A 25,366-nucleotide genomic window follows, 5' to 3' on the forward strand; every position below is an offset into this window, starting at 1 on the left:
TAAACTAAGACAAACTAATCACCAAACAGAACTCTGCTGTCTCTTTGCGGTGGCGCAAGCACTCTCTCTCTCTCTCTCCAACTCTGGAACTCTGGAACCCTGGCCCTCTCTCGGGGTTCCCAGGGGCGGGGCCAAGCAGGCCCGTGAAACTAACAGGACTGATCCAATTCTCTTGGCGGGGGAGAGCTAGAACAAACCAATGTAAAGCATACAACAATTCCCCCTTTTCTTTTTAGCTAAATGACTACAGTATCAAGGGTGTGGGGTGAACAGAAACCTCTATCATACAGGCATTTTTTAAAAAGGAAACTGGTACAAACATGGAGAAACATGTAAGCAAGTAACAAGAACCAGTGTGCTGCCAAGGGAAGGCCTGAGGGGGCCATGTTTGCCTCTGTGGGCAAAACTTTATCAGCTTAAAAAAACATTTCTTGCCTCTGGGGGGCGTACTTGTATCGAAGGACATTTGTATAGTGGTGGGGAATGGCCTAGAGTCCCAAAGGCAGCTGGCTGCAATTTACTTACTATGAAACAAAACTTGTTATTAGCATACTTCTAATATAGAAGGAATTTGAGACTTTTACATATCAACAACGTCTTTTAACCTTTTGTTACACCCATTCAAGATGGAGTCACACCCTAGGTGTGCGCAGGAAAGGAAACCTCAGGCATGAGAATAATTAGCATAGCCATTGTGCGATCTACCATTTCTAATAGAGAAGGTAATGGAGAGTTTTACATATCAACAAGTCTATTTAACCTTTTGTTTAGACCAACTTAGTTAAAATATATTGATTGTTAACTAATTTTTACCTCAGACTCTAAATGTAAGTTAATTTTATCTTTATGAGAATTACGTTGAAAACCTTTTTCATTTAACTTTGACTAGTAAGAATTTAGCCTTAAAGTTACTGTTTACCAAACTTTAAACATACACATAAACACGGTCATTAATACACAAGGAGAGAAACCTTTGTTACAAAGACATGTCATTTTAAACACGAATTTAAATCTGTACTGTCTTAGTTGTTGGGAGGGTGCGTTGTCCAGTGGTGGTCTCTTGAGCAGCTTCACTTCTAGGAATTGCAGGTTGTGATCTCTGCACAAATCTCTGTGTACTCCAGCTTGTCTGCCTTCAGACCGGACCGGCAGCTGGAGATCTCGTGTGCCCAGTTTCGGCAGGGAGCCCGGGGGTCCGGGAGGTCCGGGATAGTTCCAGAATTCATAGCAAGAGGGCGGGCGGGCCATCTTTGTAGAAGGCGTGGGCCTAGGTGCCCAAGGGTGGCGGCCATGATAGGCCGCCGCGGCCCTGCCTCATGGCCCTGCCATGTCTGCTACCCTGTTCGCAGTGGCTGAGCAGCGTGGAGGGATCACGCGTCCAGTGCCCTGCACCACGCAGTGGAGAGCCGGCTCCTGTGGGCTGGCCTGCGTGCTGGCATTGGGCTCCTGCGTGTTGGCATCGGGCTTCTGCGTGGTGGCATCGGGCTCCTGCGTGGTGGCATCGGGCTCCTGCGTGCTGGCGTCAGCCTCCTGCGTGCTGGCGTCAGCCTCCTGCGTGCTGGCGTCAGCCTCCTGCGGGCTGTGGGGCTGCGGGGTTGCGGGCGCGGAGTGCGGGGTTGTCTGGGCGCAGCCGGCTGGCTGGCTGTTTAACCAGGTGGAAACAGCAGCTCCGTGCCTCGCCTCCCGCCCGCTGGCTATTCCCGCTGGCTGTTCTGAGTTCGCCTGAGCGAGTGGAAACCACAGAGTGGTCCAGAGATAAATGTTCCAGAAACAGCAAAGCAGTCTCATGAAGAAAGATCAGAGGCCTTTGGAGATCTCTTCACAAGCAGAAGAGAAGGCCATAGTGCATAGGTAGCCAAATTGTCTTTACTTATCTGAGAGATGCGCAGGTCAGGTCCACATGGGCACCATTTGTTGTTAAAATTCGGAGGCTCTTGCTGGCCGGGCTAGCTTCACGGGTGGGTAACAGAGACGACCAGAGACATACGGCTGGGCAGGGAAGCTGTATTTCTTTATTCAGGAACAACGATTCATAAACTAAGACAAACTAATCACCAAACAGAACTCTGCTGTCTCTTTGCGGCGGCGCAAGCACTCTCTCTCTCTCCAACTCTGGAACTCTGGAACCCTGGCCCTCTCTCGGGGTTCCCAGGGGCGGGGTCAAGCGGGCCCGCGAAACTAACAGGACTGATCCAATTCTCTTGGCGGGGGAGAGCTAGAACAAACCAATGTAAAGCATACAACACCCCCACACCTATGGACATCTAATCTTTGACAAAGGGGCTCAGACTATTAAATGGGGAAAGCAGAGTCTCTTCAACAAATGGTGTTAGAAACAATGGGTTGAAACATGCAGAAGAATGAAACTGAACCACTGTATTTCACCAAATACAAAAGTAAATTCCAAGTGGATCAAGGACTTGGATGTTAGACCACAAACTATCAGATACTTAGAAGAAAATATTAGCAGAACTCTTTTCCGCATACATTTTAAAGACATCTTCAATGAAATGAATCCAATTACAAAGAAGACTAAGGCAAGTATAAACCTATGGAACTACATCAAATTAAAAAGCTTCTGTATAGTAAAAGAAACCACTACCCAAACCAAGAGACCCCTCACAGAATGGGAGAAGATCTTTACATGCCATACATCAGACAAGAGTTTAATAACCAACATATATAAAGAGCTTGCCAAACTCAACAACAAGACAACAAATAACCCCATCCAAAAATGGGGAGAGGACATGGACAGAATATTCACCACAGAAGAGATCCAAAAGGCTTAGAAACACATGAAAAAATGTTCCAAGTCTCTGATTGTCAGAGAAATGGAAATAAAGACAACAGTGAGATACCACTTCACTCCTGTAAGAATGTCATACATCAAAAAAGGTAACAGCAGCAAATGCTGGAGAGGGTATGGGGTCAAAGGAACCCTTCTACACTGCTGGTGGGAATGTCAATTGGTCCAACCTCTGTGGAGAACAGTCTGGAGAACTCTCAGAAGGCTGGAAATGGACCTACCCTACAATCCTACAATTTCTCTCCTGGGGATATATCCTAAGGAACCCAACCTATCCATCCAAAAAGATCTGTGTACACATATGTTCTTGGCAGCACAATTTGTAATAGCCAAAACCTGGAAGCAACCCAGGTGTCCAACAACAGATGAGTGGCTGAGCAAGTTGTAGTATATATACACAATGGAATACTACTCAGCTGTAAAAAATGGAGACTTCATTGTTTTCAGCCAATCTTGGATGGACCTTGAAAAAATCATGTTGAGTGAAATAAGTCAGAAACAGAAGGATGAATATGGAATGATCTCACTCTCAGGCCGAAGTTGAAAAACAAGATTAGAAAAAAAAAAAAAAAAAAAAAACAAGTAGAACCTGAAATTGAATTGGTGTATCGCACCAAAGTAAAAGACTCTGGGTTGGGTGGGTGGGGAGAATACAGGTCCAAGAAAGATTCATAGGACCTAGTGGGGGTTGTATTGTTATATGGGAAACTGGGGGATGTTATGCATGTACAAACTATTGTACTTACTGTTGAATGTAAAACATTAATTCCCCAATAAAAAAAAAGAGAGAAAAAAAAAACAAAGGTTGATAATGGTTTGAAAATGCATAGATTTTCCAGTGGGTTGTTTTCTTCCTACTAGAGCCTTTTCCCTACATGTTCAGCTATTTAATGAATAAAATGATTTTGGAAATGACAGTTTATCAAATGAAATCTGAACAGGGAGGCAGCAGAGAAGATAGAGCACAGGACAGGAATGCATGAAACTCCAATTTCAGTCCCTAGCCACCTCGTATCATGGAGTAGAACTCTATTTTGCTCGCTCTCTCTCTCCTTCCTTTCTCCCCCTCCCTTCCTTTCACAGAATTAATATATAAATATTAAACTAAATTTTAAAAATCTGTCAATAGAAAGGCAAAATCTACTGGGAAAGATAGTATCAAATCATTGCTGAAAGATTTTTGTGGTGTGGTGTGCTAATCCCTACCATCATTGTCCAACATCTGAGTGTATAATCGACACCTGTCTATAAATAGTTCCTGACAGGGCACTAATGCTCCCAAAATGTTCTGATGACAGACTTAGTAAAAACAGGTTTGTCCATAAATGCCAAGCATTTATATGGCCAAGTATTCTGTGACAGGTCTTTTGGTTTGGGTAGTGGTTTCTTTTACTATACAGAAACTTTTTAATTTGATGTAGTCCCATAGCTTTATGCTTAGTCTTCTTTGTAATTGGAGTTGTTTCATTGAAGATGTCTTTAAAATTTATGCAGAAAAGAGTTCTGCCAATATTTTCCTCTAAGTATCTGATAGTTTCTGGTCTAACATCCAAGTCTTTAATCCACTTGGAATTTACTTTTGTATTTGGTGAAATACAGTGGTTCAGTTTCATTCTTCTGCATGTTTCAACCCATTGTTTCTAACACCATTTGTTGAAGAGACTCTGCTTTCCCCATTTAATAGTCTGAGCCCCTTTATCAAAGATTAGATGTCCATAGGTGTGGGGGCTCACTTCTGGACTCTCAATTCTATTCCACTGGCCAGTGTGTCTATTCATGTTCCAGTACCAAGCAGTTTTGATGACAATGGCCCTATAATACAATTTGAGATCTGGGAGTGTAATGCCTCCGGTTCTGTTCTTTTTTCACAAGATTATTTTGGCAATTCTAGGTCTTTTCTGGTTCCAGATAAACATTTGTAGCATTTGTTCTATTCTCCTAAAAAATGTGCTTGGGATCTTGATGGGTCTGGACCATCTTCTGTCTTTAGGAGAATGTTCAGATCTATGTTAGCTATTACCTCTGTTAGTACTGAAGAACTAGCCAGAATTATTTGAACCTGATAGCTGAGTTGAAAGCCTGGTTTGTAATAAAGAGAGACAGAAGGAAAGACAGACAGACAGATAGATAGGTAGACAGACAGACGGACCAGGCTTTACTGCAAAGGTCCATTTGTAATTACAAGTGCCAGTTTTTGAAGTCTCTGGGAAAATTTAAAAATTTAGTCTCGGGGGTTGGGTGGTGGTAGCACAGCGGGATAAGTGCATATGGTGTGAAGCACAAAGACAGGTGTAAGGATCCTAGTTTGAGCCCCTGAATCCCCACCTGCAGGGGAGTCACTTCATAGGTGGTGAAGTAGGTCTACAGGTGTCTATCTTTCTCTCCCCCTCTCTGTCTTCCTCTCCTCTCTCCATTTCTCTCTGTCCTATCCAACAACAACGGCAACAATAACAACAACAAGAGCAACAAGGGCAACAAAAATGGGGGGGGGGGGAATGGCCTCCTGGAGCAGGGGGTTCACAGTGCTGGCACTGAGCCCCAGCAATAACCCTGGAGGCAAAAAAATTAGTCTCAAGGAGAGAACTTTCATGAACTTAAGTTTTGAAATTATTAAACAAAATTTAAATTCAGTAACATTATAACTGAAGGTCTCTAGCAAGGATTTTTGTTTTAAAAAATTAGGAAGCATAAAGACCAACATAACATTAGGAACTACCTAATTTCAACTTGAAAATAGGAGACAGCTCCATGTCATTTTGTAAAGGCACAGCTTACTTTCATATATAAAGGAGAAATATATTTTCCCCTCTGACTTTCTTGGCCTTAGATCCTATCAATCTTTATCATTTTCCATGTCTCTTTTCACAGCATGGCTATTAAAATCACTTCTTACAAGTTGACCTTGTTGTCAGGCAAAATCAATCCCTTGTATTTCTCAGTATCCCCAATGGCCTTGCTCCAGGATGAAGCATAGAAAGGAAAGTCACTTTGAGAAAAGGGCAATGAGATTCCTTGCACTGGGCCTGGCTCTTCTATTGCTATTAAATTAAACTGTTTATCCAATTACTGTCACTCAAATTTCTTTCTGGAGGCTGCAAATGCTATGTGGACCAATGGTCTCTAAATGCCGCCTCTGCCCTACCAAACACACCTTTGCACTGTTCCTCCCCACACCAAACTGCAGAAGAGCCATGTTTTCTAAGAACAGGATCACAATGTTGCATGGGAATCTGAAGGCCATCATGACAAGACTAGATACTGTCAGACCATTCAAAATGGCATGTTTCCAAGAGGCTCAATATTTTGAGAGGCCATAGAGAAGGGAATGGAAGGGAAAGGAAAGAGACTCATTTTAGCCCATCTGTTACTCTACTGTAGAGGTAACTTGAAAAAGAAAAGAAAAGCTCATCAGTCCCTTTCCTGCTAAAACCTCTCAAGGATCCCTTTTACTTCTAAATCATCACAAGTGACCACAGCCTCCATCTCTGGTCTAGCAGACCTGTCCATTCTGTCTCTGAAAGCCCCAGTTGTGCTAGAAATCTTTTATCTCTTTCTTGTCATAAGGAGTTCTTTTGCCCTGACCTGTCTCAGTTATGCTATGGCCTCTTTTGGGCTTCCTTTTCAGATCCCACCACCACCCTCCTATTCTGCAGTAAGTAGTGTAGTATTAATCAAAGAAATTTTTCTCTAAACAGTGAATACACCGTGTAAAACACAAAATTTGCTTTCCAACCACACTATTGTGCCATTAAAGCATGAAAGTCTACACACGTGAGCAAGTCTTGTAGTCAAATCTTACTGACCAAAGGAAGTTGGGCTCTAACTTGTCAACTCTTAATCTACATACTGGTAGGTTTCTTAACTTAAGTCTATAGATACCTGTATCAGAGACTGTGAGTACCTTGGGGGCAAGAACTAAATCTTTCATCTCTTCATTCTCAGTGCCTGACACAAAAGGTAAGGCATGCATGGTGTCCAGCAGCAGCTGAGGCCATGCATTCACAATTTAAGTAATGGTGAAGCTCAGGCCATCCATCTACCTATCCATCCATCAGTCCTATCTCTTCATACTTCTACTGAAGAGACACTTTATGGCAAACTAGTATCTAAAATGTCAAAGTCATACTTGGATTATAGAAAGGGGGAATCACTAAGAATCAAGACTTTCATGTCTGCTGAAGGGGAAATAAGGACACAGGAAATTTCTTCCTTTAATTTCTAGGCTCTGAATATCTGGCTCCTCTGAAGATCCCAGATTTTAATTGATAAGCCTTTTAGCTCTCAGAATGCTGGCAGGATCTGTTGAGCATCATTCCTTGGGCCTGCACATTAGGGTCATGAGCAGTATGACCCCACTAATATCTTGCTGAAACACATCACTGTCCATTGCCTCCCACTAAATTTCTAGCAAGCCCGGGCAGTTTTGAAACAAGCATTTCTAGCTGTTTCTCTAAAGCAAAGACAGTTAGCTATGGTGTTTGGACAGCCTGGGTATCTTTAGAGACATTATGGGGTTCAGGAATTATCTTCCCACCTCCAAATAGTTCACAATTAGATGAATTTTTAAATGCTTGAATTCTGCAAGAGCATGTATAAAATCCATATCCTGCAGCTGTTTGGGGAGACAAAAGAAAGGAAAGGAAGGTTTGGCAAAAAGACAAAGAAATGGTGTTCCTTTCTCCTGCACATTTTACTCCCTCTGCTCTGGTGTGTCTTTGTTTTCAGGTAGAGCCTCCCCCTCATAGTTCATATGGTCTAGGTAAGGTAAAACTATGGTTTTGTCAGTGTTTCCTGTTTATAAATAAAATTTTAAAAAATTGAAGAAGAAAAAAAAACACCCTATAATGTGTCACTCAGGCCTTGCCAATCTGTGTGTTCGACTTCCCTAACCACAGGCCAATCACAGAGAAAGGGACTCTGACTGACATCAAGCCAATCAGAACCATATCTGGTTCTTTTGCTGCAAATAGTAAGGAGACTTTGAGAGGACAATTTTGTCAACAGAGAGGAGGCATAGCTGACAGGAAGACTTCTTCTAAAGCTTTAGACTTGGGGCTCAGATTCAGCCTTACCTAATGCTTAACACCCCCAATGAAGATTTTTGGGTTGTAAGTCAACTGTTTATGTCAGTTAGGTCAGATTTCCAGCACTTTTCTAACTTAGAAAAGGATTATTCACATGCTCAGAGTACCTAGGATTGAATAATTTATGAAAGCTTAGTGTCACCCCTTCCCAGAATGGAATCTCCTGCCATTTGTATTGCTAGTAGGTTATCCTGACACCTTCTCTTGTTGTGAGCATACATGTATATAATGGCCTATTCTCTAAGACTTGAGCCCTTTTACCCTCAAAGCTGAACTGAGAAATTTGGAGTTCATGAATTTAAATACATTAGGATTGGCCTTTTCTTATGTACAGCATCAATGGTGAGTAATTCCTGTTGTAATTAAAGTAAATTTTCTGTGGGGCTTTTGTTGTGGGGCTTATCACAATGTGGCGGTTTTACCAGCTGTATAAAAACTGTGGCAGCAAAATAAGCAAGGAGGGAAAGATTGGCTCGCCACGTGGTATGGGCATCATTTAGGCATACTCAGGTCTGGGGAGAGGAGATGACCAGGTGAAGGGAAGCAGGAAAAGAGACCAACTTCCATAAACACTTAAGTAACATCCTATACCCACAATCCCTTTGAGTTTGCTAGTCTGTCCATGCTCTTGAAATCAGCCAAATTACATTCATGTTCCGCAATCCACTATAAGTACAAGTAGGGTTCCCAACAGTTTGTTTGTTTTCCCCTTCAGGTAATTGGATAGTAAAGATGGAAGGACCTCAGACCATTTAACAGGCTTGCTTTCTAGAGGAGGGAACTGAAGATCACAGAGAGAATATTTATTTAAGCTTCATACATGACCTAGTGGCTGAGTCAGCACTAAAATCTAGCTCTCTAGACCCTCATCTCTCCACAGAAATAAATCTCTGGTCCTGCTATTATACCCTGTACTAATTATGCACAGTGAAGAAATATAACAATCTCTTTTTAAAAGGAGAAGGCTGGGGGCCAGGCGGTAGCACAGCAGGTTAAGTGCACGTGGTCCAAAGTGCAAGGACCAGCATAAGGATCCCGGTTCGAGCCCCCGGATCCCCACCTGTAGGGGAATCACTTCACAGGCGGTGAAGCAGGTCTGCAGGTGTCTATATTTCTCTCCCCCTCTCTGTCTTCCCCTCCCATCTCAATGTCTCTCTGTCCTATCCAACAGCAACTACAACAATAATAGTAACAATAACACCGATAAACAACAAGGGCAACAAAAGGGAAAAAAAATGGCCTCCAGGAGCGGTGGATTCGTGGTGTAGGCACCGAGCCCCAGCAATAACCCTAGAGGCAAAAAAAACAAAAAAAGGACAAGGCTGAGGCCAAATGGTGGCACACATGCTTGAACACACACAGTACAGTGCTCAAGGACCTGGATTCCAGCTCCTGGTCCACCACCTATAGGGAGAGAAGCTTCACAAGTGGTAACACAGTAATGCAGACATCTCTCTGTCTCTCTCTCTCTCTCTCTCTCTCTCTGCTTCTCTCTCTCAAATTTTTTAATATTAATTAATTTATTCCCTTTTGTTGTCTTTGTTGTTTTTTATTGTTGTAGTTATTATTGTTATAACTACTGATGTAGTCATTTTTGGACAGGACAGAGAGAAATGGAGAGAGGAGAAGACAGAGAGGGGAAGAGAAAGATAGACACCTGCAGACCTGCTTTACTGCCTGTGAAGCGACTCTCCTGCAGGTGGGGAGCCAGGGGCTCAAGCCGGGATCCTCACACCAGTCCTTGCGCTTCATGCCACCTGCGCTTTACCCACTGTGCCACAGCCCTCATTTTTTTAATTGACACTAGGTTTATCACTAGGGTTCAGTGCAGGCATTAAGAACCCACAGTTCCCAATGAGCATTTTTTACTTTTTTTCTTTTTCATTCTAATTTTGTTATGATAGGACAGAGATAAATTGGGGGGAGAGATAGACACCTGCAGACCTGCTTCACTGTTCATGAAGCATCCCCCCTACAGGTAGGGAGTGGGAGCTGGAATCCTGGTCCTTGTACATGGTAATGTGTGTACTTAAACCACTGTGCCACTACCTGCCCCCTCTCTGTGTCTATATCCAACACAAATAAACAAATAAACATTGTCTTAAGATGGATAGGACCTATAACCAGATATTTAGAAATGTGCCAAGAGAGTTGAAAATAAACCAGGAGTTGGAGTTAGAAAATCAACCATGATGTTAGGCAAATCATAGTTTTTCCTTTGAAGATTCAGTTTCCTTACTAGGAATAAAAGGGCTTGAATCAGTCCTTTTCATTTCATATGGATGTTGTGATAACCAAGTGGTAAGGTGTAAAAGTACTTTATATGTGAGATATATATATATATGGAGAGAGAGAGGGAGGGAGGGAGGGAGAGAGAGATTCTCTCAATCAACAAATTATTGAAGGCCTACTATCTGCTTAGAATACCATATAATAGTTAACAAAGCATCCACTCTTGATCATATAAAGATTCAATGTTAACAAAGCAAGGATACATTCTGAAAGTCATCAGGGGATAAGTATTACTGAGAAAACAAAATCATGGAAGAACTACAATGGGGCACAGGTGTAACTTGGCTAAGGAAGAAAGCCTCACTGAGGAAGACAAAGCACTTCCTTCCATCAAAGGAAGAAGGACTAGTCCTGCAAATGGGGAAGGTCTATACCAGGCAGAGAAACTAGCAATATCTGAGCCCCTAGGAGAAGTCATACAGCCCTCCTTTCTGTTTCTTTTGCCTCCAGCATTATTGCTGGGACCAGGTGCCTGCATTACAAATCCATTACTCTTGTGGCTTCTTTTTTTTTTTTTTGGATAGGACAGAGAGAAATAGAGAGAGGAGGGGAAGAAAAAGACAGATACCTGCAGACCTGCTGGTAAAGCAACCCCCCTGCAGGTAGGGAGCCAGAGGCTAAAATCCAGAACCCTTGTGCTAGTCCTTGCGCATGGTACTATGTGCATTTAATCTGGCATGCCACTGCCCAGCCTGCCAACCCTGTTTTATAAAACAAACTTTTCTACTGGGAAATCAGTTTCTTCAAATGCATCCCAATTTCCAACAATCATTCTCTAGTCAGCTAGTAAGTACTGCTCAAATGCTCATCTAGTTGTTAGTACAATTCCAAGGTGGCAGCAACTCAAAGAAGCAAACTCAAAGAGAGGGTTGAAGAATGGAGGAATATAAATTGGTAGACCATGTTTTGAGGAAAAGAGCAATATATAATTGATATCCTTACATTCAACTTTTCTACTAGATATTTATATTAAGGAATACTGTAATTAAGGACCTGTGCAATGGCTTGGCTACAAAAATAAATGTTCATTTAGCTCAGCATTACAATGGTTCAAAGTTTGAGACATTCTAACATCTTAAACATTCATCTGTGTGGACTGACAATAAAATGCAGTAATTACACAAGAAATTCCAGGAATGACTCGATTTGGACTTGGTTCATGTATTTCTACCTCCATCAGTCTCTTTTACCAGAAGACAAAAATCACTGCTTAGTAAGGAGCAGATCTATCCATTAAGAACAATATCATACACATTTGTCAAAACACTGTACTTAAAGTGGGAGGGGGGAATTATTGTCTATGTGCTTAAAATGGACAAATTTTATTGCCTTTGCATTTTAAAAACAGTAAAATATATAAAAATAATAATGGATGGAGGTATATTTTAAACTGTAAGATATTTTTAATAGGGAAAGAAAGAGTCACAAAATGACAGCTATATTATCTAACATTTGCCATCTATGGAGGGGAAAGTTTAGAATAAGATACTCTAAAATTCTTAAGACAGTTTTTTGTTGCTTTTTAAATTATATTTATTTTTTATTTTATTTATAAAAAGGAAATATTGACAAAACCATAGGATAAGAGGGGTACAGCTCCACACAATTCCCACCACCAGAACTCCATATCCCATCCCATCCCCTGACAGTTTTCCTATTCTTTAACCCTCTGGGAGTATGGACCCAAGGTCATTGTGGGATGCAGAAGGTGGAAGGTCTGGCTTCTGTAATTGCTTCCCTGCTGAACATGGGTGTTGACAGGCCAGTCCATACTCCCAACCTGCCTCTCTCTTTCCCTAGTGGGGCGGGGCTCTGGGGAAGCAGGGCTCCAGGACACATTGGAAGTCTGACTGGCAGGATGCTAGCATCTGGAATCTGGTGGCTGAAAAGAGAGTTTAATATATAAAGCCAAACAAATTGTTGACTAGTCATGTGTTTTTTTACTGGATAAATTAAAACATATGCTGATTTAGAGACATTATAGAACTTATAAAATACAAAATAAAATAAATCTATGTCTTTCAAAGGACCACTTTATTTGCACAGTTTGAGTATCTTAATTGTTCTCTTCTCCATACCCTTTTTTAAATACATAGGCACATATATGGATAGCTGGGCTTTTTTAAAAAATGTAAATTAATCTTTTAATGACACAAATAGAATCAAACTAAGTGCACTATTCTGCATCTTGATTCTCCATTTATTTTAAATATCACTTGGTATCAGCACTTATAAATAAGTCTGTACCATCTTTTCAAATAAGTGCAAATAATGTCTATACATGAATAACCAATTTAACCAATACCTTTATTTTTTAATATTTTATTTTATTTTACTTATTGGATAGAGTCAGAAATTGAGAGGGAAAGGGGAGTTAAAGAAGGAAAGAAAAAGAGACATAGCTGCATCACTGTTTCACCACTTGAGAAGCTTTCCCCAGCCCTACATTTGGGGACCAGAGGTTTGAACCCAGATTCTTGCACATTGTAACATTTACAGTGCCACCAGCTGGCATCCTTTTAACCAATACCTTTACAAATGAGCATTTACATGAATTTAACTGTATTGTACATCTCAAATGCTGCCGTTGTTCTTTAATGTGCCTCTTTAGGCATGTATGCAAACATTTCTCCACAAGCAATACCTAAAAATGAAGTATGTCAGATCACAGAATATACACACACATAAACATATAATCATGATGACACATTATTTAATATTTTCAAAAATTACAAGAGACCTATTTTTTGAAAGAGATACTTTAACATACTATTGGAATGTCTTCAGTCCTTTCAAAACTCCGCATTGAAATCAACTATTGTTCTTTTGACCCTAAGAGACAGGGGCCATGTGTTGTATTTTTTGTGGGGCCGTGCCCAAAGGACACATCCTTATTATTATTAGGTTGCTGAATTTGAGAGGAAAATAGTTGAGATCTGAAACAGCCTCAATATATAGTCCATTTTATCATGCCAGAAAAATCTCAGGGCTCCTTCCCAAGGACATACGTCTATTTAATAGAGCAGCCGGCAAAAGCAAGCCTTTGGCTGAAGGAAATGGGACTGTATCTCAGATATCTTTGGCATCAGAATGCCCTGAGAGAAGCAAAATGGTCAAAAACCTATAAAACTTTCATAGCCTATTAAGAGTGGCATGACAGGCTTGGTGGAGACTACTAACAGAAAAGATAAACTTGCCTGGAAAAGTTTTTTTTAATGGTACTGAAATTCTAGAGTTTATTGTTCAGATAGTATTCCCGTCCACAGAGAATCTAGCTAGCTGCCATACTGTGTAAATGAGGCAGAGTTGAAGCAACATGCAAGTAATAGACAATTCTTATCGTAACCGGCATCTTAGTGATCTGTTAATTTTGCATTCAGTGATAACATCAATAAAGGGCATTAAAACAACTGTCTAAACAGGATGAAGTGAAAGCATATTTGGCATGTGTCCTCAAGTGATAGAAGGGCAAATGTTGGCAATTTTTTCAAATAGTAGTAAATGGGTTTAGAACACCCAGACACAGGATTAAAATAGTGTGATCCAACTAATTATTTTCCACTCCTTGGTATGCTTCTCAGGCCAGTAACCTTTCATAGCTTGTTTAAAATATTTTGTTCCACTTTTGTTTTTTCACCTCCAGGGTTATTGTGGGGGATCCATGCCTGTACCACGAATCCATTGTTCCTGGAGGCTATTTTCTTTCCCTTTTGTTGCCCTTGTTGTTTTATCGTTGTTGTGGTTATTATTATCGTTGATGTTTTTGTTGTTGGACAAGACAGAGAAATGGAGAGAGGAGGGGAAGAGAGAGACACCTGGAGACCTGCCTAAAGTGGGGAGTCAGGGGCTCAAACTGGGATCCTTACACCGGTCCTCCAGCTTCGCGCCATGTGCGCTTAACCCACTGCACTACCTCCTGACCCCTTTGTTTCACTTTTTTATTTCACCATTAAATATTACTGGATTTGTAGTATGTCTACACTGTTACCAGAAAATAATCTCAGAAGATTAATTTACATGAGGAATTAACATCCTGGATGAAATAGATTGAAAAGTCCAAGCATAAGAAAGCAATGAAGTTATCAAAACAACTTATAGAATGAGGATAAGTGTACATTCCCTGTGTGTCGAATAGAAAAAACACAGACTGCACAGCAGGTTCAGTGCACATGGCGAGAAGCGCAAGGACCGGCATGAGGATCCCAGTTCGAGCCCCCAGCTCCCCACCTGCATGGGAATCGCTTCACAGGTGGTGAAGCAGGTGTCTATTTTTCTCTCCCCCTCTCTGTCTTCCCCTCCTCTCTCCATTTCTCTCTGTCTTATCTAACAACGACGACAACAATAATAACTACAACAACAATAAAAACAACAAGGGCAACAAAAAGGGAAAATAAAAAAAATATTTTTTTAAAAAAGACACAGACTACATATAGCTATCTACATGCATAGCAATAAAAATCAAATGAACATTTGTGTTCCTGTCACACTAGTCATATTTCAAGTAATCAAGAGCCACGTATAGCACTGGCTAGTATATTGGACAGTATAGAACAAGAATATAGTTTTAATTACTGAGATCCCGGAGTGATATATTTCCCTTTCTCACTTTTCTCTGTTTCTTTTTCTCTATTCTCTAAGGCTACAGGGTGAAAAAATTGGACAGCCACTATGCACTATTACAAACACACACGGCCTTTGTTTCTTCCCCTGATGCTACATTAGTTAAAAGGAAAAAGAAAAAACCACCTTTTTGTTTTTGGCCTGGTATATATATTAAATTTTCTTCTCACTCTAAATACAATGCATGAATTTTGGAAGGATCCTAAAATCTCTGAGATAAAAAGAAAGGAAACAGGGCCCAGCAGTTGTGGACACGTTACCATGCACAAAGACACAGAGGAAGCTTCACAAGCAGTGAAGCTGTGTTGCAGACGTGTCTCTCTCTCTCTCTCTCTCTCTCTCTCTCTCTCTCTCTCCCTCCCCTCTTTGTCCTATCAAATAAAAAAGAAAAATGGGGACTGGGAGGCTGGGTGGTGATTAAACTGATTGAGCATATGCATTACCATGCTCAAGGGCCCAGTTCAAGACACCAGTCCCTGCCTACAAGAGGGAGCTTCATGAGTGGCGAAATAGTGCTGGCTCTCTGTCTCTCTCCCTCTCTATCTCCTCATCCCCTCTCAATTTTTCTCTATCCTATAAGATAAACAAAATTTTTAAAAAGAGAATAAAATGACTACCAGGAATCGCGGATTCCTCACGTATGCAAGACAACCCTGGTGGCAATAAAATAGTAAAGATAAAGACTCTATGTAGCCTTGGTATATGTAAACACCCATTGAGGTTTCACATGCTATTACTCTCAGTTTAAAGGTCAGTACTAAATCCACACATAAATATGAGAAGAACCACCATTAGAGAGCAAGACAGAATTTATAACTGGCAAGGCTGAAATCTGCTTACATGTCGAATTAAACTGTTGGAAGAGGAGATAAGTGATGTGTGTCAGAGTCATACACTTGAAGGTACATTGGGCCCATTAAAGGACAGTTTGGAAAACAAGAGTGGTAATGATTATGCTAATGCAATAATAACAGCGCTCCACTCTGACCTTGACTGGTTATGGTTCCAGTCAGCTTCCTCTAAGCCCATCCCTTTAACTTGCATTTAACTGCCAACTGCTGATCAGTATAGCATCTGCATTCATTCTGGAATTGAAGGGTAACCTTCTAGCTATGAAATAAGTAAATAAACATGGCAGTGAGCCCTTCTATGTATGCCCACCCATGGTTAGTGTGAAGGCCTTGGGTTAGTCTGTTGTAAAACTGCAGACAGATTTAAGGGGCCCTTTGCCATTTACTGGAAACCCACGTTGAGCAGGAAGACTGATTGCGGCCAGTGATTCTGAAATAATAAATACAGAAGACATAGGAGTCAAGTCGCAACCCACACAAAACTGCCTGACAGGTTGTAGAGCAAATCTAAACAGAACCTTCCACAGAAGCAAACGTAGAGAGAAAACGCCAAGCTCTTGTCATCCCAGTCCAACTATTTATAAACTCAGGGTTCAGTTTTTACCTCATCCTCATGCTGTTATGTACAGTTACATAGAAGCAAGAACAAGCAAACAAACAAAAAATACCTTTTATGATCTCATACAGCAAACCAAGCATTATTTTTTTTTCACTGTCTTGGAATATACCTCAGGTCAGAAGTTTAGAAATAATCCGAGTGGCAGTCATTTCATAGACTAGATATACGACACAATAATAGGTATGTCTGATTAGAGGAGAGGTGCAACCTCACTCATCTTCCTTATCGTCAACTTTTTTTTTTTTTCAATTTTCCCTTTGTAAGACTTTTTCTTTTGGGTTGCATATTTGAAGTGATAAGTGCTTACTTTCATAAACTGTTTATTCTTAGTGAAAGGCTGGGAAAAAAGTACACCATACACGATCCACAGCTATATTTGCCAATAATTTCTGGATCTGTTTGAGGCTGATCTCATCCCTATCCTCCCCCTAGAACTCATCAAAATAATGGATGGTGTAACTCTTTTCTAGCATGGCCAATAAGAATAGTAACATACTTTCATAGGGAGTGTGTGTGTGTGTGTGTGTGTGTGTGTGTGTGTGTGTGTTGTTTCTTTCTGATTAATAGGTATTCAGAACTATAGCTTTTGCACTGCTTTCTCTTTTTTGGGGGGGTAGAGTGAGATGGGCGTGCTTGCTGCTTAGGGTTAGGGTCTGAGAAAGCAGAAGGGGACTTTTCAGAGTATAATAGAGTCCACAGTTCACATCGTTAATTTTCCTCTTGTGGTTTCACCTAACTGACTAGGGTGTTGAGAGTGTCAATTTGGAGTCAGACTGGCATGGACTAAATAAATTCTTGCTTGGTGAAGAGACAGGGCCACTTAACTTCTTCTCAGGATCACCTCCTTCTCCAGGAGGTAGGAGTAATACTAGTAAATACCCACTGGGGTGATGAAGTCTAAATGACATGAAGGCACTCAAATCATACCACTCTAAGATTCCCAGAACTGATCTCCACAAGATGCAGATTATTATTATTATGATTATGATTATTTTTACCAGAACACTGCTCAGCTCTGGCTTATGATGGTGCAGAGGAATTGAACCTGGGACTTTGGAGCCTCAGGCATGAGAGCCTCTTTGCATAATCATTAGGTTATCTACCCCTGCCCAAGATGCAGATTATTTTAAATGCAAGACAATAAAGGTCCAGGAAGCTAAAGAAAGGCCATTATTCTCTACTTTAAAAAGTACTAACCACCACTCCTTAAATCATAGTCCTTCCAATGGAAGAAAAAATAATTCCCAGGAGTCGGGCTGTAGCGCAGCGGGTTAAGCGCAGGTGGCGCAAAGCACAAGGACCAGCATAAGGATCCCGGTTCGAACCCCGGCTCCCCACCTGCAGGAGAGTCGCTTCGCAGGCGGTGAAGCAGGTCTGCAGGTGTCTATCTTTCTCTCCTCCTCTCTGTCTTCCCCTCCTCTCTCCATTTCTCTCTGTCCTATCCAACAAGGACAACAACAATAATAACTACAACAATAAAACAAAGGCAACAAAAGGAAATAAATAAAATAAATATTAAAAAATAATAATAATAATTCCCACCTACTTCCTAAATCTGTCTTTCCCCTAATCTAAAAGGAAGTGACTGCAGGTACAGCAATGGGAGATGTTTGTTATACTCTCTTAGCCCCTTCTCTTGCCACTCCCTGAACACCTTCTTCCATGATGTGGAGCTTCCTCCCCTCACCTCAGATCCCTGAGTCCTTCACTCCGTATTTCTGGATTTAAGTCTCTTTCTTTCCAACCCATAATTGGACCTAATCACTGTAGCTTCCCAGTACATGTTGTTAAATTGATCCTTCATTTGAAAACCTATCTGATACTGTTTTGACTGCTGGTCCCCCTCAAAAAGCACCCAGTGGAGTAACAGACTTTCACCTGTGTCACAACAGCTATTATAACAGAATGTAATTAGCAAAGTGCCAGTTGCTTTTGGGCTGCCCCCCCACCAATGGATGCTGTAGCATGGTTATTCTTATCCCTAAAGACCTGGGCTAGCTCCCCAGATGAGATCCCCAATTCAGCTGTGGTTTGCTAGACATAAGAAGAGTCTATCATTTTGGTTGTTCAAGGAAAGAAAGGATTTTTTAATGTATTTTTTATTAGTATTGGAAGGAGGCTAATGCTTAATACTATAGTTGTTGACACATGGGTAGACGCTCTCATCTCCCCATGATGTGTCTACTTTCACCCCCAATTTAGGTCCTTTATCACCATCCTGCACAAGGACCCCAACACCCTCTCTACCTCCTTCCTTCCCCACATTTCCCAGAGTCCTTTGCTTTGGTGCAATACACCAAAGTTTTATTTTATGGGAAAGGTGATTTTTAAATTCTAATATAGAAGGAGCATGTGCTACAAAGACATTAAGATTTATTATGGAGTTAGTCTTCTGTATTAAGTTGACAATGGTGTTTACAGATTTAGAGTCAGAATTTCAGAGTGGAGAATGATAAGTTTTGGATAAACCTTATTCTCTACCTGAAAGTTATCAAGTAGTATCTTGATAGCATTGTGGATTTCAAAGCCCGTTCTCTACCCCACCACCATGCTACCTCCCTACCCCACACCCCCCTCTAGCAGCAGCAATAGTATCTAGTAATTTGTCAGAAATGCAAACTGCTAGGTCTCACACCGACCCAATAAGTCAGAAATTATGAAAATCAAGTCCAGGAATTTTTGTTGTAACAAGTCCTCCAGGTAAATTTGATATAAATTAGGGAATTCTTAACCTTCTGTGGATATTTTTCACTGACATTCTTGACTTAAAAAGGAAGGAAAAAATTGAAGAAAAAAAAAAAACTTAAGGCTGGCAAAATAGCTCACTTGAATAGTGCACTGCTTTGTCATGTGCATGACTTGAGTTCAAATCCAGCCGCCACCACATTAAATAAGTTTTTTAAGTACTATGGTATCTAGCTAGGTTTTTTTTTTTAATGAAAAAAAAACATAATTTTCTGATCCTCTAGCTAGTGGAATAAGCTTGAACCATCTCAGGGGAGAAAAAGTCTTTTAGGGTAAGTGTGAGTATGCAGAATTTAGCAGGTCTGCACGCTAGAACTGACTGGTTCTTAAAGGGGCTGATAAATCCAATCAGTTGCCTAATTGTAAAAGATCTTCTAGATACAAGTGCTGACAGCAATTCAAAAAATTCACCGATCTGCCTGGACAGTAATTAACAGTAGGATTTAGTGGAATGGAATCTTTTAGTGCCTGTAAAACACTATAGCCAAGAATAAAAGATCTTGAAGTGAAAGGTGTTAATCTGCTCACTTCTAAAGTCAGATAAGCACAGCTCTAGAAGCAGTGCACTGCCATAAGCAAATCTGCCACTAGATTGGATTAAAGGGATCCTTGAGGGTCGCTTGGCTGCAGTGGATATGGTACTTGCTGAAAATCCCACTAGTTTCCCACTGGAGAACAGCCCAGTGTTTGAAGGCTACCTGCAGGGATAATCCCATTGAATGATACTGGGTACCTTCTCCTCCTCACCATAGTGCTAATTTAAAACATCCAGCCTAGACAACTAAAGCAGGCATTCAAGGTAGTGCGAGCAAGGCCACTTGTGTTTAGACACAGAGTTCCTTCTTAATAGTCTGAGTGGTAGGACTCAGGAGAGGGGGCTTTTTGCCCTCATGGAGGACAGTCACCAAGAGAAAAGGCTAACACATAGGATCATAAATCTGAGTTGCTATTATTAGGAGAAGTGTTTTTCCTCTCTTTATTATCCAAATATTTTCTTTTCAACTTACATAAATGAAGTTATATTAGAAGAACAAGTGGACCTCCATTCGTGTGTGTGATTTCTGGCTGCTTTCAGACTCTAAAGCAGAGATGAGTATATCAGAGATATGTCAATGCAGAGCCTTAAGTGTTTGCTCTCTGGCCCTTCTCAGAGAAAATCTGCTGTCCTTGTACAGCCAGGTTTCAGGCACTGTTCTGGGTACTGGTGATACAGAGCTGTTTGAGTTTCCCATAGCTACTGTAACAAATCACTACAAGTTGAGTGGTTCAAACTAAGGCATCACCAGAGCCCTAGTCCTTCCAGAAGCTTTAGAGAAGCTCTTCCTGCTCTCTGATAGTGGTGGCTGCCAGCGCCCCCCTCTGGTTGCATCTCTCCACTATTTGCCTCCCACTTCCTCCTCTGCCTGTCTCCTCAAAACCCTTGTCATTGTTTATAAGACTGACCAAATAATCCAAGATAATCTGATTATAAGAACCTTATTATAATTATAATTCACACATCTTTTTGCCAAGTGAGTTCATGCTCCAAGGTACTGGGGACATAAACATACCTTTTGGGTGGACCAACGTTCAACTCATTGCTAATATCTCTTGCCTTCTAGAAGCTTCCATTCTTTTTAAAGGGAGTCAGTGGTCAGAGAGAGAGAGTTCATGAGAGAGGATTCCATGTGTGTGGCATAGGTTTAAACTCTGGCACCAATTTCTCCATGCCATGAAGGAAGCTCCAGTGCTGTGTTGTCACTCCTGGTCCCTCTAACTGCACCCAGGAGCAGTGAAACTTCACATATGTGAGAACCTTGACTCCATAAATAAGTAACTAGATGGATACTAATATCACCCCCCTTAAAAATTAGAGGAAAGGCTATCAGGGGAGGGGATGGGATATGGAGATCAGGTTATGGGAATTGTGCGGAATTGTACCCCTCTTATTCTATGGTTTTGTTAATGTCTCCTTTCTTAAATTAATATATATAAATAATATATATATATATCCCTAAAAAAATTAGAGGAAAAAAAAAACAGGTCAAGTGTTAGTAAGAGCTGTGAAGGAAATGCAAATGGATAGAAGGACAAAGAGCAGAACAGAGAAGAAATTGACACATACTTGAGTAGAAACTCATAGGAGGTGAGGTGATGACATACAGAATTGGAAAGGAGGGAACAATAAGACTGAGGTCTAGGAAGGACAGAGGAGTCGCCATGTGACTAGAGGGAAGGGAGAAGAAAAGGAGATCGGCCTGGTTAAATGTGCACTGGCCAATGCTGGCTAACAAGCTACTCTGCTCAGGGCTTTCATCACAGAATATAAAGAATTCATTGAGACCACAGTCTGTTTTCCTTCCTTCCTTCTTTCCTTCCTTCCTTCCTTCCTTCCTTCCTTCTTTCCTTCCTTCCTTCCTTCCTTCTTTCCTTTCTTTTTCTCCTTCTGCTCATTTCTTCATTCCCTCTCTGTTTTTTTTATTATTGCTATTGTAGTTATTATTGTTGTTGTTATTGATGTCATCATTGTTGGATAGGACAGAGAAAAATGGAGAGAGGAGGGGAAGACAGAGAGGGGGAGAGAAAGATAGATACTTGCAGACCTGCTGCCTGTGAAGCAACTCCCATGCAGGTGGGGAGCCGGGGGCTCCAATAGGGATCCTCACACCAGTCCTTGTGCTTTGTGCCATGTGTGCTTAACTTGCTGTAGTACCATCCAAGCCCTGGCCTCTCTGTTTTTTAAAAGTTCTGTGTACTTGACTCCACCATTGCACTTCTCACCATTGTACTTCTCACGCTTGTTCAGGGCCTGTCTCCACCTGGGGCAAGGTGGTCTTTCTTCCCTGGAGCCTAAACCCAACACAGGGCCTGCCCCACTGCAGGGGCAGGGTCTTAGCTTCTCTGCTGCAGAGAGCACAAAGAGGCCTCCACTCCACACACACCCTCTCCACTGGGTCAGAAAAAAGGCTGTGCTGATAAAGTTTCCAGCAGGACTAGCTACCTAGTTCTTTAAGAGAACAATGTGTTTACAAGAGTTTCTCAGAAAGATGAACTAGAAGTAAGGAAAATGTATAGCAAAACCAGAGATTAAAAAGATAGAAGTACACCAGAATTTCCAAGGAATGGAACTAGGAAAGGGGGGCTGGTGAGGGAAGGGGAGAAAGAAAGGAGTCAGAAATGACCGAGAACATTGTTGTGAAAAAACATTAAAAAAAAAAAAGAAGAAGAAGAAGAAGAAGAAAGAAAAGAAACCTTGACATTTAACTTGAAAGTAAGTCCCCTAGATACTCCGTAAATGAAAGATTAGATAAGACTTCAGGAAGACAGGAATCTCTTTATGTAGGATCCAGATAGCTAGACATAGAGGGGAAGGAAATAATGAACCTTCAAGATATACGAGTTCTTGTAGCAAAGGGAAACAATGCTGAATGCCAGGGCCCCAGAGGAGAATCGTAGTGACTAAACAGAGAGAGCAAGAAGCATAGTGTAAAACACTCTGGCGGAGTGGGGAGTGGCAGACAGTTCACCTCATAGAGCAGGCACATTGCCATGCACAAAAACCCAAGTTCTAGTCCCAGTGCCACACATGGGAGCACCAGCAGAGGGGAAGCTTCATAAGCTGTGGAACAGACCTATGGTGTCTCCCCTGCTCCATCTATCTCTCTCTTTCAGTCTTTATCTATGGGGGAGGAGGAGGGGGTAGGAAATGGTCACTGATAGCAGTGAAATCAAGTCAGCACTGAGTCCCAGAGGTAACCCTGGTAGCAATAAAAAAACACTATGGTACACCAATATTAAAAATGATCACTGATTTGTTCACCAGAATTGAAGAATGACTCAAGAGGTTGGTGAGAGCCACACTGCATCGATTTCTAGGTCATGTTGAAAAGTTCTTATCTTTGTCTTAAGAGCAATGGGAAGCTACAAGTTAAAGAGTGTATGTATTGGGAGTCGGGCTGTAGCACAGCAGGTTAAGCGCAGGTGGCGCAAAGCACAAGGACTGGCATAAGGATCCCAGTTCGAGCCCTGGCTCCGCACCTGCAGGGACATCGCTTCACAAGCAGTGAAGCAGGTCTGCAGGTGTCTTTCTCTCCCCCTCTCTGTCTTCCCCACCTCTCTCCATTACTCTCTGTACTATCCAACAACTACGACAACAATAATAACTACAACAATAAAACAACAAGGGCAACAAAAGGGAATAAATAAATAAAATAAATATTTAAAAAGAAAGAGTGTATGTATTATCATGATGAGCTTTGCAGGGAGACAAGACAGATCCCTACCTCTCAGTCATAGTTGTAAAGACACTACAGTATCCATGGGTTCTTGCTATGGCTTAATGATTATGAAGGCCAATAGAGTTTGGACAAATTAGCTTCTAAGTATGGAAACCCTAAAACAGTGCTCTGGACTCCAAAATGTAGTGTCCACTCTGCTTAGCAATTAATTAATGCTCGGTGCTAGAACTAGTACCTGCCATTCCTTGAGTACTTAACAATGGATTGGCTTCTGTGTCATAAGTTTTACATGCAATGTGTCATTTAATTTTCATATGACCCCTCCAGTAGTGGTATGTGCTCTCCACTAATTAGTACACCCACTGATATCAACACTTTTGTACTCAAAAGGAGCCAGTTTGTAAGTCGAAGCACCATTTCTCTGTTCCTCATGGCTCATTTTATATTCTGTATTCCTGGTCAGTGGACTAACACACAGATTTTTCTTTTATATATATATATATTTATTTATTTATTCCCTTTTGTTGCCCTTGTTGTTTTTTATTGTTGTAGTTATTATTGTTATTGTTGATTGTCATCTTCGTTGGGTAGGACAGAGAGAAATAGAGAGAGGAGGGGAAGGCAGAGAGAAAGATAGACACCTGCAGACCTGCTTCACCGCCTGTGAAGTGACTCCCCAGCAGGTGGGGAGCCGGGGCTTGGAACCAGGATCCTTACTCCAGTCCTCACGCTTGGTGCCACCTGTGCTTAACCCACTGCCCAACTCCCCACTAACACACATTTTAAACAGGCCTTTTCCAGAACTAAATTTTTAAAATTAAGGAGATGAGTTCCCTGTAAGTGCAGTGTTTATACTGTTTTCATTCCTTGATAGTAAAGAGGGAATCTGGAGCTGCTGAGTCAGGAACTCACTAAGGGGAGGAGTGGATTACCTCCAGTCCCTTTGTTGCTTAAAGACCCAGCTCAGGAGGAGACACATACGTTAATAGAACTGTTCGAATACTTCTCCCTATCCAGGGGATTTTCTTTTATCCTGTTTCAAGTGGGTGAGGTTTAGCTTCATATTTCAACATTGAATACAGAAATGTATTCAAACTAAGTCAGACACCTCTGCTTCTTTGGAAGGAGAAGTGGAAAGAATTACAAGATGCCAGCCATAATAGATGATAGTGCAAAAACATGTAGCCTAGATTAAATTTAGTGGGGAGGCACCATTACAGATATCTCAGATTGCATTCCCTAAAACAGGATGTGTTAGGAACTGCTAGCTGTTGCTTAATATGTGATTTCTCTTTCCATTTTATTAAGAAATCTCCAATTTTTTAGCTGGGTACTTGACTACAAAACCAAACCAAAACAAACAAACAAAAAAAAAGAACTATGCTTTTCAGACTTGAGGGGCATGTCTCTAAATATGTATCCTAAACTCTATAAGTATCAGGTAACAACTTGGGTCTCTATGAAAAAATCTTCTGTTGTGCTTCCTTTTCTCCATATGCTTCACTTCTGACAGCTGGGTTTTTGACATGTTGACTAGAGTTAAAGCAACAGTTTTGGGCCATGAGGTGACTTAATGAAAACAGGTCAAGTGTGGCAGAATAATAAGCTAAAACAAGCCTTGATACTTGAGGTCTTCATGGAGTTGAGCCTTTATGAAGATCCCAGTCTCTACATCTTGACATGAGAAGAGGATAAATTTCTCTCTATAAGTCATTGTCATGTATTTATTCATTTGAAGCTAACCAGATCCTGATACATTTATCAATAGTCCTCAGTAACTACCCCATATAATAATGCCTAGACAACAAATATAAATATCAGTAATGTACCAACCTTGTGACAGAATCCAGCTGCTTTTCTACTGAGATGTGGTAGTTTATGCAGCCAACACCTAGAAATGTGATAAAAAACAGTCATTATCATAAAGCATGGTAAATCCTAACCACTGGATTTTCAAAGAAAAGCAAGATCCCAATTAAATTGGCTATAACAATAATGATCTATTATTGCCTTTTTAAACTCTAAGACTATTAGGAACCTTCCCCATTCTCTTTAAAATCCATATTTCTCCCAGTCTTGGAACCTTTGGAACTTTGCTTATATTTCTTGATGCCTCTCCTCTTGATCCCTTA

General features: G+C 41.1%; 1 long non-coding RNA gene across 2 annotated transcripts in view; it reads right to left on the reverse strand.

Annotated features, from left to right (window-relative positions):
* LOC132541869 (uncharacterized) overlaps positions 1-25,366 on the reverse strand; it is a 94,870-nt gene that overhangs the window by 6,060 nt on the left and 63,444 nt on the right. For both annotated transcript variants that reach the window (XR_009552964.1, XR_009552965.1), the window contains exon 2: positions 25,068-25,125. This is a non-coding gene — a long non-coding RNA (uncharacterized LOC132541869). The remainder of the gene's footprint in view (positions 1-25,067; positions 25,126-25,366) is intronic.

The sequence above is a fragment of the Erinaceus europaeus genome, chromosome 12 (genome assembly GCF_950295315.1).
Source record: "Erinaceus europaeus chromosome 12, mEriEur2.1, whole genome shotgun sequence".
NCBI classification, from domain to species: Eukaryota; Metazoa; Chordata; class Mammalia; order Eulipotyphla; family Erinaceidae; genus Erinaceus; species Erinaceus europaeus.